Source organism: Bombus pascuorum, chromosome 6 (genome assembly GCF_905332965.1).
Source record: "Bombus pascuorum chromosome 6, iyBomPasc1.1, whole genome shotgun sequence".
Taxonomy (NCBI): Eukaryota; Metazoa; Arthropoda; class Insecta; order Hymenoptera; family Apidae; genus Bombus; species Bombus pascuorum.
In genome coordinates this window covers 6,260,449-6,279,603 of record NC_083493.1, presented here as the reverse complement: position 1 = coordinate 6,279,603, position 19,155 = coordinate 6,260,449, and positions in this window count along the sequence as shown.

The following is a 19,155-nucleotide window of genomic DNA, read 5'->3' as shown; positions in this document are numbered from 1 at the left end:
AACGTATAACGTTATATACTAATACGTAATAACGTATAACGTTATATACTATTACGTACTAACGTATAACGTTTTATACTAATACGTAATAACGTATAACGTTATATACTATTACGTACTAACGTGTAACGTTATGTACTATTACGTAATGACGTATAACGTTATATACTAATACGTAATAACGTATAACGTTATATAGTGTTACGTAATAACGTATAACGTTATATACTAATACGTAATAATGTATAACGTTATATACTATTACGTACTAACGTGTAACGTTATATACTAATACGTAATAACGTATTTACGTTATATACTAATACGTAATAACGTATAACGTTATATACTAATACGTAATAACGTATAACGTTATATACAAATACGTAATAACGTATAACGTTATATACTCTTACGTAATGACGTATAGCGTTATATACTATTACGTACTAACATATAACGTTATATACTAATACGTAATAACGTATAACGTTATATGTTAATACGTAATAACGTATAACGTCGTATACTATTACGTACTAACGTATAACGTCATATACTATTACGTACTAACGTATAACGTTATATACTATTACGTAATGACGTATAACATTATATACGATTACGTAATGACGTGTAACGTTATATACTAATACGTAATAACGTGTAACGTTATATACTAATACGTAATAACGTATAACGTTATATACTAATACGTAATGACGAATAACGATATATACTATTTCGTAATGACGTATAACGTTATATACTAATACGTAATGACGTATAACGTTATATACTATTACGTACTAACGTATAACGTCGTATACTATTACGTACTAACGTATAACGTCCTATACTATCACGTACTAACGTATAACGTTATATACCATTACGTACTAACGTATAACGTTATATACTAATACGTAATAACGTATAACGTTATATACTATTACGTACTAACGTATAACGTTTTATACTAATACGTAATAACGTATAACGTTATATACTATTACGTACTAACGGGTAACGTTATGTACTATTACGTAATGACGTATAACGTTATATACTAATACGTAATAACGTATAACGTTATATAGTGTTACGTAATAACGTATAACGTTATATACTAATACGTAATAATGTATAACGTTATATACTATTACGTACTAACGTGTAACGTTATATACTAATACGTAATAACGTATTTACGTTATATACTAATACGTAATAACGTATAACGTTATATACTAATACGTAATAACGTATAACGTTATATACTATTACGTACTAACGTATAACGTTATACTCTAATACGTAATAACGTATAACGTTATATACTAATACGTAATAACGTATAACGTTATATACTATTACGTACTAACGTGTAACGTTATATACTGTTACGTACTAACGTGTAACGTTATATACTAATACGTAATAACGTATTTACGTTATATACTAATACGTAATAACGTATAACGTTATATACTAATACGTAATAACGTATAACGTTATATAGTGTTACGTAATAACGTATAACGTTATATACTAATACGTAATAATGTATAACGTTATATACTATTACGTACTAACGTGTAACGTTATATACTAATACGTAATAACGTATTTACGTTATATACTAATACGTAATAACGTATAACGTTATATACTAATACGTAATAACGTATAACGTTATATACTATTACGTACTAACGTATAACGTTATACTCTAATACGTAATAACGTATAACGTTATATACTAATACGTAATAACGTATAACGTTATATACTATTACGTACTAACGTGTAACGTTATATACTGTTACGTACTAACGTGTAACGTTATATACTAATACGTAATAACGTATTTACGTTATATACTAATACGTAATAACGTATAACGTTATATACTAATACGTAATAACGTATAACGTTATATACTATTACGTAATAACGTATAACATTATATACTATTACGTACTAACGTGTAACGTTATATACTATTACGTACTAACGTATAACGTTCATATACTAATACGTAATAACGTATAACGTTATATACTATTACGTACTAACGTATAACGTTATATACTAATACGTAATAACGTATAACGTTATATAGCATTACGTAATGACGTATAACGTTATATACCATTACGTACTAACGTATAACGTTATATACTAATACGTAATAACGTATAACGTTATATACTAATACGTAATAACGTATAACGTTATATACTAATACGTAATAACGTATTACGTTATATACTATTACGTACTAACGTGTAACGTTATATACTAATACGTAATAACGTATAACGTTATATACTATTACGTAATAACGTATAACATTATATACTATTACGTACTAACGTGTAACGTTATATACTATTACGTACTAACGTATAACGTTCATATACTAATACGTAATAACGTATAACGTTATATACTATTACGTACTAACGTATAACGTTATATACTAATACGTAATAACGTATAACGTTATATACTATTACGTACTAACGTATAACGTTATATGCTAATACGTAATAACGTATAACGTTATATACTATTACGTACTAACGTGTAACGTTATATACTATTACGTACTAACGTGTAACGTTATATACTAATACGTAATAACGTATTTACGTTATATACTAATACGTAATAACGTATAACGTTATATACTAATACGTAATAACGTATAACGTTATATACTATTACGTAATAACGTATAACGTTATATACTATTACGTACTAACGTATAACGTTATATGCTAATACGTAATAACGTATAACGTTATATACTATTACGTACTAACGTGTAACGTTATATACTATTACGTACTAACGTGTAACGTTATATACTAATACGTAATAACGTATTTACGTTATATACTAATACGTAATAACGTATAACGTTATATACTAATACGTAATAACGTATAACGTTATATACTATTACGTAATAACGTATAACATTATATACTATTACGTACTAACGTGTAACGTTATATACTATTACGTACTAACGTATAACGTTCATATACTAATACGTAATAATGTATAACGTTATATACTATTACGTACTAACGTGTAACGTTATATACTAATACGTAATAACGTATTTACGTTATATACTAATACGTAATAACGTATAACGTTATATACTAATACGTAATAACGTATAACTTTATATACTATTACGTACTAACGTATCACGTTATACTCTAATACGTAATAACGTATAACGTTATATACTAATACGTAATAACGTATAACGTTATATACTATTACGTACTAACGTGTAACGTTATATACTGTTACGTAATGACGTATAACGTTATATACTAATACGTAATAACGTATAACGTTATATAGTATTACGTAATAACGTATAACATTATATACTATTACGTACTAACGTGTAACGTTATATACTATTACGTACTAACGTATAACGTTATATGCTAATACGTAATAACGTTATATACTAATACGTAATAACGTATAACATTATATACTATTACGTACTAACGTGTAACGTTATATACTATTACGTACTAACGTATAACGTTATATGCTAATACGTAATAACGTTATATACTAATACGTAATAACGTATAACGTTATATACTATTACGTACTAACGTATAACGTTATACTCTAATACGTAATAACGTATAACGTTATATACTAATACGTAATAACGTATAACGTTATATACTATTACGTACTAACGTGTAACGTTATATACTGTTACGTAATGACGTATAACGTTATATACTAATACGTAATAACGTATAACGTTATATAGTGTTACGTAATAACGTATAACGTTATATACTAATACGTAATAATGTATAACGTTATATACTATTACGTACTAACGTGTAACGTTATATACTAATACGTAATAACGTATTTACGTTATATACTAATACGTAATAACGTATAACGTATATACTAATACGCAATAACGTATAACGTTATATACTATTACGTACTAACGTATAACGTTATACTCTAATACGTAATAACGTATAACGTTATATACTAATACGTAATAACGTATAACGTTATATACTATTACGTACTAACGTGTAACGTTATATACTGTTACGTAATGACGTATAACGTTATATACTAATACGTAATAACGTATAACGTTATATAGTATTACGTAATAACGTATAACATTATATACTATTACGTACTAACGTGTAACGTTATATACTATTACGTACTAACGTATAACGTTATATGCTAATACGTAATAACGTTATATACTAATACGTAATAACGTATAACGTTATATACTATTACGTAATGACGTATAACGTTATATACTAATACGTAATGACGTATAACGTTATATACTAATACGTAATAACGTATTTACGTTATATACTAATACGTAATAACGTATAACGTTATATACTAATACGTAATAACGTATAACGTTATATACTATTACGTACTAACGTATAACGTTATACTCTAATACGTAATAACGTATAACGTTATATACTAATACGTAATAACGTGTAACGTTATATACTAATACGTAATAACGTATAACGTTATATACTAATACGTAATTACGTATAACGTTATATACTATTACGTACTAACGTATAACGTTATATACTAATACGTAATAACGTATAACGTTATATACTATTACGTACTAACGTGTAACGTTATATACTATTACGTACTAACGTGTAACGTTATATACTAATACGTAATAACGTATTTACGTTATATACTAATACGTAATAACGTATAACGTTATATACTAATACGTAATAACGTATAACGTTATATACTAATACGTAATAACGTATAACGTTATATACTATTACGTACTAACGTATAACGTTATATACTAATACGTAATAACGTATAACGTTATATACTAATACGTAATAACGTATAACATTATATACTATTACGTACCTACGTGTAACGTTATATACTATTACGTACTAACGTATAACGTTATATGCTAATACGTAAAAACGTTATATACTAATACGTAATAACGTATAACGTTATATACTAATACGTAATAACGTATAACGTTATATACTATTACGTACTAACGTGTAACGTTATATACTATTACGTAATGACGTATAACGTTATATACTAATACGTAATATCGTATAACGTTATATACTAATACGTAATAACGCATAACGTTATATACTATTACGTAATGACGTATAACGTTATATACGATTACGTAATGACGTGTAACGTTATATACTAATACGTAATAACGTGTAACGTTATATACTAATACGTAATAACGTATAACGTTATATACTAATACGTAATGACGTATAACGTTATATACTATTACGTACTAACGTGTAACGTTATATACTATTACGTAATGACGTATAACGTTATATACTATTACGTACTAACGTGTAACGTTATATACTGTTACGTAATGACGTATAACGTTATATACTAATACGTAATAACGTATAACGTTATATAGTATTACGTAATAACGTATAACATTATATACTATTACGTACTAACGTGTAACGTTATATACTATTACGTACTAACGTATAACGTTATATGCTAATACGTAATAACGTTATATACTAATACGTAATAACGTATAACATTATATACTATTACGTACTAACGTGTAACGTTATATACTATTACGTACTAACGTATAACGTTATATGCTAATACGTAATAACGTTATATACTAATACGTAATAACGTATAACGTTATATACTATTACGTACTAACGTATAACGTTATACTCTAATACGTAATAACGTATAACGTTATATACTAATACGTAATAACGTATAACGTTATATACTATTACGTACTAACGTGTAACGTTATATACTGTTACGTAATGACGTATAACGTTATATACTAATACGTAATAACGTATAACGTTATATAGTGTTACGTAATAACGTATAACGTTATATACTAATACGTAATAATGTATAACGTTATATACTATTACGTACTAACGTGTAACGTTATATACTAATACGTAATAACGTATTTACGTTATATACTAATACGTAATAACGTATAACGTATATACTAATACGCAATAACGTATAACGTTATATACTATTACGTACTAACGTATAACGTTATACTCTAATACGTAATAACGTATAACGTTATATACTAATACGTAATAACGTATAACGTTATATACTATTACGTACTAACGTGTAACGTTATATACTGTTACGTAATGACGTATAACGTTATATACTAATACGTAATAACGTATAACGTTATATAGTATTACGTAATAACGTATAACATTATATACTATTACGTACTAACGTGTAACGTTATATACTATTACGTACTAACGTATAACGTTATATGCTAATACGTAATAACGTTATATACTAATCCGTAATAACGTATAACGTTATATACTATTACGTAATGACGTATAACGTTATATACTAATACGTAATGACGTATAACGTTATATACTAATACGTAATAACGTATTTACGTTATATACTAATACGTAATAACGTATAACGTTATATACTAATACGTAATAACGTATAACGTTATATACTATTACGTACTAACGTATAACGTTATACTCTAATACGTAATAACGTATAACGTTATATACTAATACGTAATAACGTGTAACGTTATATACTAATACGTAATAACGTATAACGTTATATACTAATACGTAATTACGTATAACGTTATATACTATTACGTACTAACGTATAACGTTATATACTAATACGTAATAACGTATAACGTTATATACTATTACGTACTAACGTGTAACGTTATATACTATTACGTACTAACGTGTAACGTTATATACTAATACGTAATAACGTATTTACGTTATATACTAATACGTAATAACGTATAACGTTATATACTAATACGTAATAACGTATAACGTTATATACTAATACGTAATAACGTATAACGTTATATACTATTACGTACTAACGTATAACGTTATATACTAATACGTAATAACGTATAACGTTATATACTAATACGTAATAACGTATAACATTATATACTATTACGTACCTACGTGTAACGTTATATACTATTACGTACTAACGTATAACGTTATATGCTAATACGTAAAAACGTTATATACTAATACGTAATAACGTATAACGTTATATACTAATACGTAATAACGTATAACGTTATATACTATTACGTACTAACGTGTAACGTTATATACTATTACGTAATGACGTATAACGTTATATACTAATACGTAATATCGTATAACGTTATATACTAATACGTAATAACGCATAACGTTATATACTATTACGTAATGACGTATAACGTTATATACGATTACGTAATGACGTGTAACGTTATATACTAATACGTAATAACGTGTAACGTTATATACTAATACGTAATAACGTATAACGTTATATACTAATACGTAATGACGTATAACGTTTTATACTATTACGTAATGACGTATAACGTTATATGTTAATACGTAATGACGTATAACGTTATACACCATTACGTAATGACGTATAACGTTATATACCATTACGTACTAACGTATAACGTTATATACTAATACGTAATAACGTATAACGTTATATACTATTACGTACTAACGTATAACGTTATATACTTATACGTAATAACGTATAACGTTATATACTATTACGTACTAACGTATAACGTTATATACTCTTACGTAATGACGTATAGCGTTTTATACTATTACGTACTAACATATAACGTTATATACTAATACGTAATAACGTATAACGTTATATGTTAATACGTAATAACGTATAACGTCGTATACTATTACGTACTAACGTATAACGTCATATACTATTACGTACCTACGTGTAACGTTATATACTATTACGTACTAACGTATAACGTTATATGCTAATACGTAATAACGCTATATACTAATACGTAATAACGTATAACGTTATATACTAATACGTAATAACGTATAACGTTATATACAAATACGTAATAACGTATAACGTTATATACTCTTACGTAATGACGTATAGCGTTTTATACTATTACGTACTAACATATAACGTTATATACTAATACGTAATAACGTATAACGTTATATGTTAATACGTAATAACGTATAACGTCGTATACTATTACGTACTAACGTATAACGTCATATACTATTACGTACTAACGTATAACGTTATATACTATTACGTAATGACGTATAACGTTATATACGATTACGTAATGACGTGTAACGTTATATACTAATACGTAATAACGTGTAACGTTATATACTAATACGTAATAACGTATAACGTTATATACTAATACGTAATGACGTATAACGTTATATACTATTACGTAATGACGTATAACGTTATATACTAATACGTAATGACGTATAACGTTATATACTATTACGTACTAACGTATAACGTCGTATACTATTACGTACTAACGTATAACGTCCTATACTATCACGTACTAACGTATAACGTTATATACCATTACGTACTAACGTATAACGTTATATACTAATACGTAATAACGTATAACGTTATATACTATTACGTACTAACGTATAACGTTTTATACTAATACGTAATAACGTATAACGTTATATACTATTACGTACTAACGTGTAACGTTATCTACTATTACGTAATGACGTATAACGTTATATACTAATACGTAATAACGTATAACGTTATATAGTGTTACGTAATAACGTATAACGTTATATACTAATACGTAATAATGTATAACGTTATATACTATTACGTACTAACGTGTAACGTTATATACTAATACGTAATAACGTATTTACGTTATATACTAATACGTAATAACGTATAACGTTATATACTAATACGTAATAACGTATAACGTTATATACTAATACGTAATAACGTATAACGTTATATACTATTACGTACTAACGTATAACGTTATACTCTAATACGTAATAACGTATAACGTTATATACTAATACGTAATAACGTATAACGTTATATACTATTACGTACTAACGTGTAACGTTATATACTGTTACGTAATGACGTATAACGTTATATGCTAATACGTAATAACGTTATATACTAATACGTAATAACGTATAACGTTATATGTTAATACGTAATGACGTATAACGTTATACACCATTACGTAATGACGTATAACGTTATATACCATTACGTACTAACGTATAACGTTATATACTAATACGTAATAACGTATAACGTTATATACTATTACGTACTAACGTATAACGTTATATACTTATACGTAATAACGTATAACGTTATATACTATTACGTACTAACGTATAACGTTATATACTAATACGTAATAACGTATAACGTTATATACTATTACGTACTAACGTATAACGTTATATACTAATACGTAATAACGTATAATGTTATATACTAATACGTAATAACGTATAACGTTATATACTAATACGTAATAACGTATAACGTTATATACTATTACGTACTAACGTGTAACGTTATATACTATTACGTAATGACGTATAACGTTATATACTAATACGTAATAACGTATAACGTAATATAGTATTACGTAATAACGTATAACATTATATACTATTACGTACTAACGTGTAACGTTATATACTATTACGTACTAACGTATAACGTTATATGCTAATACGTAATAACGCTATATACTAATACGTAATAACGTATAACGTTATATACTAATACGTAATAACGTATAACGTTATATACAAATACGTAATAACGTATAAGGTTATATACTCTTACGTAATGACGTATAGCGTTATATACTATTACGTACTAACATATAACGTTATATACTAATACGTAATAACGTATAACGTTATATGCTAATACGTAATAACGCTATATACTAATACGTAATAACGTATAACGTTATATACTAATACGTAATAACGTATAACGTTATATACAAATACGTAATAACGTATAACGTTATATACTCTTACGTAATGACGTATAGCGTTATATACTATTACGTACTAACATATAACGTTATATACTAATACGTAATAACGTATAACGTTATATGTTAATACGTAATAACGTATAACGTCGTATACTATTACGTACTAACGTATAACGTCATATACTATTACGTACTAACGTATAACGTTATATACTATTACGTAATGACGTATAACGTTATATACGATTACGTAATGTCGTGTAACGTTATATACTAATACGTAATAACGTGTAACGTTATATACTAATACGTAATAACGTATAACGTTATATACTAATACGTAATGACGTATAACGTTATATACTATTACGTAATGACGTATAACGTTATATACTAATACGTAATGACGTATAACGTTATATACTATTACGTACTAACGTATAACGTCGTATACTATTACGTACTAACGTATAACGTCCTATACTATCACGTACTAACGTATAACGTTATATACCATTACGTACTAACGTATAACGTTATATACTAATACGTAATAACGTATAACGTTATATACTATTACGTACTAACGTATAACGTTTTATACTAATACGTAATAACGTATAACGTTATATACTATTACGTACTAACGTGTAACGTTATCTACTATTACGTAATGACGTATAACGTTATATACTAATACGTGATAACGTATAACGTTATATAGTGTTACGTAATAACGTATAACGTTATATACTAATACGTAATAACGTATAACGTTATATACTATTACGTACTAACGTATAACGTTATACTCTAATACGTAATAACGTATAACGTTATATACTAATACGTAATAACGTATAACGTTATATACTATTACGTACTAACGTGTAACGTTATATACTGTTACATAATGACGTATAACGTTATATGCTAATACGTAATAACGTTATATACTAATACGTAATAACGTATAACGTTATATACTAATACGTAATAACGTATAACGTTATATACTAATACGTAATAACGTATAACGTTATATACTATTACGTACTAACGTATAACGTTATATACTAATACGTAATAACGTATAACGTTATATACTAATACGTAATAACGTATAACATTATATACTATTACGTACCTACGTGTAACGTTATATACTATTACGTACTAACGTATAACGTTATATGCTAATACGTAATAACGTTATATACTAATACGTAATAACGTATAGCGTTATATACTATTACGTACTAACGTGTAACGTTATATACTATTACGTAATGACGTATAACGTTATATACTAATAAGTAATATCGTATAACGTTATATACTAATACGTAATAACGCATAACGTTATATACTATTACGTAATGACGTATAACGTTATATACGATTACGTAATGACGTGTAACGTTATATACTAATACGTAATAACGTGTAACGTTATATACTAATACGTAATAACGTATAACGTTATATACTAATACGTAATGACGTATAACGTTATATACTATTACGTAATGACGTATAACGTTATATGTTAATACGTAATGACGTATAACGTTATATACTAATACGTAATAACGTATAACGTTATATACTATTACGTACTAACGTATAACGTTATATACTAATACGTAATAACGTATAACGTTATATACTATTACGTACTAACGTATAACGTTATATACTAATACGTAATAAGGTATAACGTTATATACTATTACGTACTAACGTATAACGTTATATACTAATACGTAATAACGTATAATGTTATATACTAATACGTAATAACGTATAACGTTATATACTAATACGTAATAACGTATAACGTTATATACTATTACGTACTAACGTGTAACGTTATATACTATTACGTAATGACGTATAACGTTATATACTAATACGTAATAACGTATAACGTTATATAGTATTACGTAATAACGTATAACATTATATACTATTACGTACTAACGTGTAACGTTATATACTATTACGTACTAACGTATAACGTTATATGCTAATACGTAATAACGCTATATACTAATACGTAATAACGTATAACGTTATATACTATTACGTACTAACGTATAACGTTTTATACTAATACGTAATAACGTATAACGTTATATACTATTACGTACTAACGTGTAACGTTATGTACTATTACGTAATGACGTATAACGTTATATACTAATACGTAATAACGTATAACGTTATATGCTAATACGTAATAACGCTATATACTAATACGTAATAACGTATAACGTTATATACTAATACGTAATAACGTATAACGTTATATACAAATACGTAATAACGTATAACGTTATATACTCTTACGTAATGACGTATAGCGTTATATACTATTACGTACTAACATATAACGTTATATACTAATACGTAATAACGTATAACGTTATATGTTAATACGTAATAACGTATAACGTCGTATACTATTACGTACTAACGTATAACGTCATATACTATTACGTACTAACGTATAACGTTATATACTATTACGTAATGACGTATAACGTTATATACGATTACGTAATGACGTGTAACGTTATATACTAGTACGTAATAACGTGTAACGTTATATACTAATACGTAATAACGTATAACGTTATATACTAATACGTAATGACGTATAACGTTATATACTATTACGTAATGACGTATAACGTTATATACTAATACGTAATGACGTATAACGTTATATACTATTACGTACTAACGTATAACGTCGTATACTATTACGTACTAACGTATAACGTCCTATACTATCACGTACTAACGTATAACGTTATATACCATTACGTACTAACGTATAACGTTATATACTAATACGTAATAACGTATAACGTTATATACTATTACGTACTAACGTATAACGTTTTATACTAATACGTAATAACGTATAACGTTATATACTATTACGTACTAACGTGTAACGTTATCTACTATTACGTAATGACGTATAACGTTATATACTAATACGTGATAACGTATAACGTTATATAGTGTTACGTAATAACGTATAACGTTATATACTAATACGTAATAACGTATAACGTTATATACTATTACGTACTAACGTATAACGTTATACTCTAATACGTAATAACGTATAACGTTATATACTAATACGTAATAACGTATAACGTTATATACTATTACGTACTAACGTGTAACGTTATATACTGTTACATAATGACGTATAACGTTATATGCTAATACGTAATAACGTTATATACTAATACGTAATAACGTATAACGTTATATACTAATACGTAATAACGTATAACGTTATATACTAATACGTAATAACGTATAACGTTATATACTATTACGTACTAACGTATAACGTTATATACTAATACGTAATAACGTATAACGTTATATACTAATACGTAATAACGTATAACATTATATACTATTACGTACCTACGTGTAACGTTATATACTATTACGTACTAACGTATAACGTTATATGCTAATACGTAATAACGTTATATACTAATACGTAATAACGTATAGCGTTATATACTATTACGTACTAACGTGTAACGTTATATACTATTACGTAATGACGTATAACGTTATATACTAATAAGTAATATCGTATAACGTTATATACTAATACGTAATAACGCATAACGTTATATACTATTACGTAATGACGTATAACGTTATATACGATTACGTAATGACGTGTAACGTTATATACTAATACGTAATAACGTGTAACGTTATATACTAATACGTAATAACGTATAACGTTATATACTAATACGTAATGACGTATAACGTTATATACTATTACGTAATGACGTATAACGTTATATGTTAATACGTAATGACGTATAACGTTATATACTAATACGTAATAACGTATAACGTTATATACTATTACGTACTAACGTATAACGTTATATACTAATACGTAATAACGTATAACGTTATATACTATTACGTACTAACGTATAACGTTATATACTAATACGTAATAAGGTATAACGTTATATACTATTACGTACTAACGTATAACGTTATATACTAATACGTAATAACGTATAATGTTATATACTAATACGTAATAACGTATAACGTTATATACTAATACGTAATAACGTATAACGTTATATACTATTACGTACTAACGTGTAACGTTATATACTATTACGTAATGACGTATAACGTTATATACTAATACGTAATAACGTATAACGTTATATAGTATTACGTAATAACGTATAACATTATATACTATTACGTACTAACGTGTAACGTTATATACTATTACGTACTAACGTATAACGTTATATGCTAATACGTAATAACGCTATATACTAATACGTAATAACGTATAACGTTATATACTATTACGTACTAACGTATAACGTTTTATACTAATACGTAATAACGTATAACGTTATATACTATTACGTACTAACGTGTAACGTTATGTACTATTACGTAATGACGTATAACGTTATATACTAATACGTAATAACGTATAACGTTATATGCTAATACGTAATAACGCTATATACTAATACGTAATAACGTATAACGTTATATACTAATACGTAATAACGTATAACGTTATATACAAATACGTAATAACGTATAACGTTATATACTCTTACGTAATGACGTATAGCGTTATATACTATTACGTACTAACATATAACGTTATATACTAATACGTAATAACGTATAACGTTATATGTTAATACGTAATAACGTATAACGTCGTATACTATTACGTACTAACGTATAACGTCATATACTATTACGTACTAACGTATAACGTTATATACTATTACGTAATGACGTATAACGTTATATACGATTACGTAATGACGTGTAACGTTATATACTAATACGTAATAACGTGTAACGTTATATACTAATACGTAATAACGTATAACGTTATATACTAATACGTAATGACGTATAACGTTATATACTATTACGTAATGACGTATAACGTTATATACTAATACGTAATGACGTATAACGTTATATACTATTACGTACTAACGTATAACGTCGTATACTATTACGTACTAACGTATAACGTCCTATACTATCACGTACTAACGTATAACGTTATATACCATTACGTACTAACGTATAACGTTATATACTAATACGTAATAACGTATAACGTTATATACTATTACGTACTAACGTATAACGTTTTATACTAATACGTAATAACGTATAACGTTATATACTATTACGTACTAACGTGTAACGTTATCTACTATTACGTAATGACGTATAACGTTATATACTAATACGTGATAACGTATAACGTTATATAGTGTTACGTAATAACGTATAACGTTATATACTAATACGTAATAACGTATAACGTTATATACTATTACGTACTAACGTATAACGTTATATACTAATACGTAATAACGTATAACGTTATATACTAATACGTAATAACGTATAACATTATATACTATTACGTACCTACGTGTAACGTTATATACTATTACGTACTAACGTATAACGTTATATGCTAATACGTAATAACGTTATATACTAATACGTAATAACGTATAACGTTATATACTAATACGTAATAACGTATAACGTTATATACTAATACGTAATAACGTATAACGTTATATACTATTACGTACTAACGTGTAACGTTATATACTATTACGTAATGACGTATAACGTTATATACTAATAAGTAATATCGTATAACGTTATATACTAATACGTAATAACGCATAACGTTATATACTATTACGTAATGACGTATAACGTTATATACGATTACGTAATGACGTGTAACGTTATATACTAATACGTAATAACGTGTAACGTTATATACTAATACGTAATAACGTATAACGTTATATACTAATACGTAATGACGTATAACGTTATATACTATTACGTAATGACGTATAACGTTATATGTTAATACGTAATGACGTATAACGTTATATACTAATACGTAATAACGTATAACGTTATATACTATTACGTACTAACGTATAACGTTATATACTAATACGTAATAACGTATAACGTTATATACTATTACGTACTAACGTATAACGTTATATACTAATACGTAATAAGGTATAACGTTATATACTATTACGTACTAACGTATAACGTTATATACTAATACGTAATAACGTATAATGTTATATACTAATACGTAATAACGTATAACGTTATATACTAATACGTAATAACGTATAACGTTATATACTATTACGTACTAACGTGTAACGTTATATACTATTACGTAATGACGTATAACGTTATATACTAATACGTAATAACGTATAACGTTATATAGTATTACGTAATAACGTATAACATTATATACTATTACGTACTATCGTGTAACGTTATATACTATTACGTACTAACGTATAACGTTATATGCTAATACGTAATAACGCTATATACTAATACGTAATAACGTATAACGTTATATACTATTACGTACTAACGTATAACGTTTTATACTAATACGTAATAACGTATAACGTTATATACTATTACGTACTAACGTGTAACGTTATGTACTATTACGTAATGACGTATAACGTTATATACTAATACGTAATAACGTATAACGTTATATAGTGTTACGTAATAACGTATAACGTTATATACTAATACGTAATAATGTATAACGTTATATACTATTACGTACTAACGTGTAACGTTATATACTAATACGTAATAACGTATTTACGTTATATACTAATACGTAATAACGTATAACGTTATATACTAATACGTAATAACGTATAACGTTATATACAAATACGTAATAACGTATAACGTTATATACTCTTACGTAATGACGTATAGCGTTATATACTATTACGTACTAACATATAACGTTATATACTAATACGTAATAACGTATAACGTTATATGTTAATACGTAATAACGTATAACGTTATATGTTAATACGTAATAACGTATAACGTCGTATACTATTACGTACTAACGTATAACGTCATATACTATTACGTACTAACGTATAACGTTATATACTATTACGTAATGACGTATAACGTTATATACGATTACGTAATGACGTGTAACGTTATATACTAATACGTAATAACGTGTAACGTTATATACTAATACGTAATAACGTATAACGTTATATACTAATACGTAATGACGTATAACGTTATATACTAATACGTAATAACGTATAACGTTATATAGTGTTACGTAATAACGTATAACGTTATATACTAATACGTAATAATGTATAACGTTATATACTATTACGTACTAACGTGTAACGTTATATACTAATACGTAATAACGTATTTACGTTATATACTAATACGTAATAACGTTATATACTAATACGTAATAACGTATAACGTTATATACTAATACGTAATAACGTATAACGTTATATACTAATACGTAATAACGTATAACGTTATATACTATTACGTACTAACGTATAACGTTATATACTAATACGTAATAACGTATAACGTTATATACTAATACGTAATAACGTATAACATTATATACTATTACGTACCTACGTGTAACGTTATATACTATTACGTACTAACGTATAACGTTATATGCTAATACGTAATAACGTTATATACTAATACGTAATAACGTATAACGTTATATACTATTACGTACTAACGTATAACGTTATATACTAATACGTAATAACGTATAACGTTATATACTATTACGTACTAACGTATAACGTTATATACTAATACGTAATAAGGTATAACGTTATATACTATTACGTACTAACGTATAACGTTATATACTAATACGTAATAACGTATAATGTTATATACTAATACGTAATAACGTATAACGTTATATACTAATACGTAATAACGTATAACGTTATATACTATTACGTACTAACGTGTAACGTTATATACTATTACGTAATGACGTATAACGTTATATACTAATACGTAATAACGTATAACGTTATATAGTATTACGTAATAACGTATAACATTATATACTATTACGTACTAACGTGTAACGTTATATACTATTACGTACTAACGTATAACGTTATATGCTAATACGTAATAACGCTATATACTAATACGTAATAACGTATAACGTTATATACTATTACGTACTAACGTATAACGTTTTATACTAATACGTAATAACGTATAACGTTATATACTATTACGTACTAACGTGTAACGTTATGTACTATTACGTAATGACGTATAACGTTATATACTAATACGTAATAACGTATAACGTTATATAGTGTTACGTAATAACGTATAACGTTATATACTAATACGTAATAATGTATAACGTTATATACTATTACGTACTAACGTGTAACGTTATATACTAATACGTAATAACGTATTTACGTTATATACTAATACGTAATAACGTATAACGTTATATACTAATACGTAATAACGTATAACGTTATATACAAATACGTAATAACGTATAACGTTATATACTCTTACGTAATGACGTATAGCGTTATATACTATTACGTACTAACATATAACGTTATATACTAATACGTAATAACGTATAACGTTATATGTTAATACGTAATAACGTATAACGTCGTATACTATTACGTACTAACGTATAACGTCATATACTATTACGTACTAACGTATAACGTTATATACTATTACGTAATGACGTATAACGTTATATACGATTACGTAATGACGTGTAACGTTATATACTAATACGTAATAACGTGTAACGTTATATACTAATACGTAATAACGTATAACGTTATATACTATTACGTACTAACGTATAACGTCGTATACTATTACGTACTAACGTATAACGTCCTATACTATCACGTACTAACGTATAACGTTATATACCATTACGTACTAACGTATAACGTTATATACTAATACGTAATAACGTATAACGTTATATACTATTACGTACTTACGTATAACGTTTTATACTAATACGTAATAACGTATAACGTTATATACTATTACGTACTAACGTGTAACGTTATGTACTATTACGTAATGACGTATAACGTTATATACTAATACGTAATAACGTATAACGTTATATAGTGTTACGTAATAACGTATAACGTTATATACTA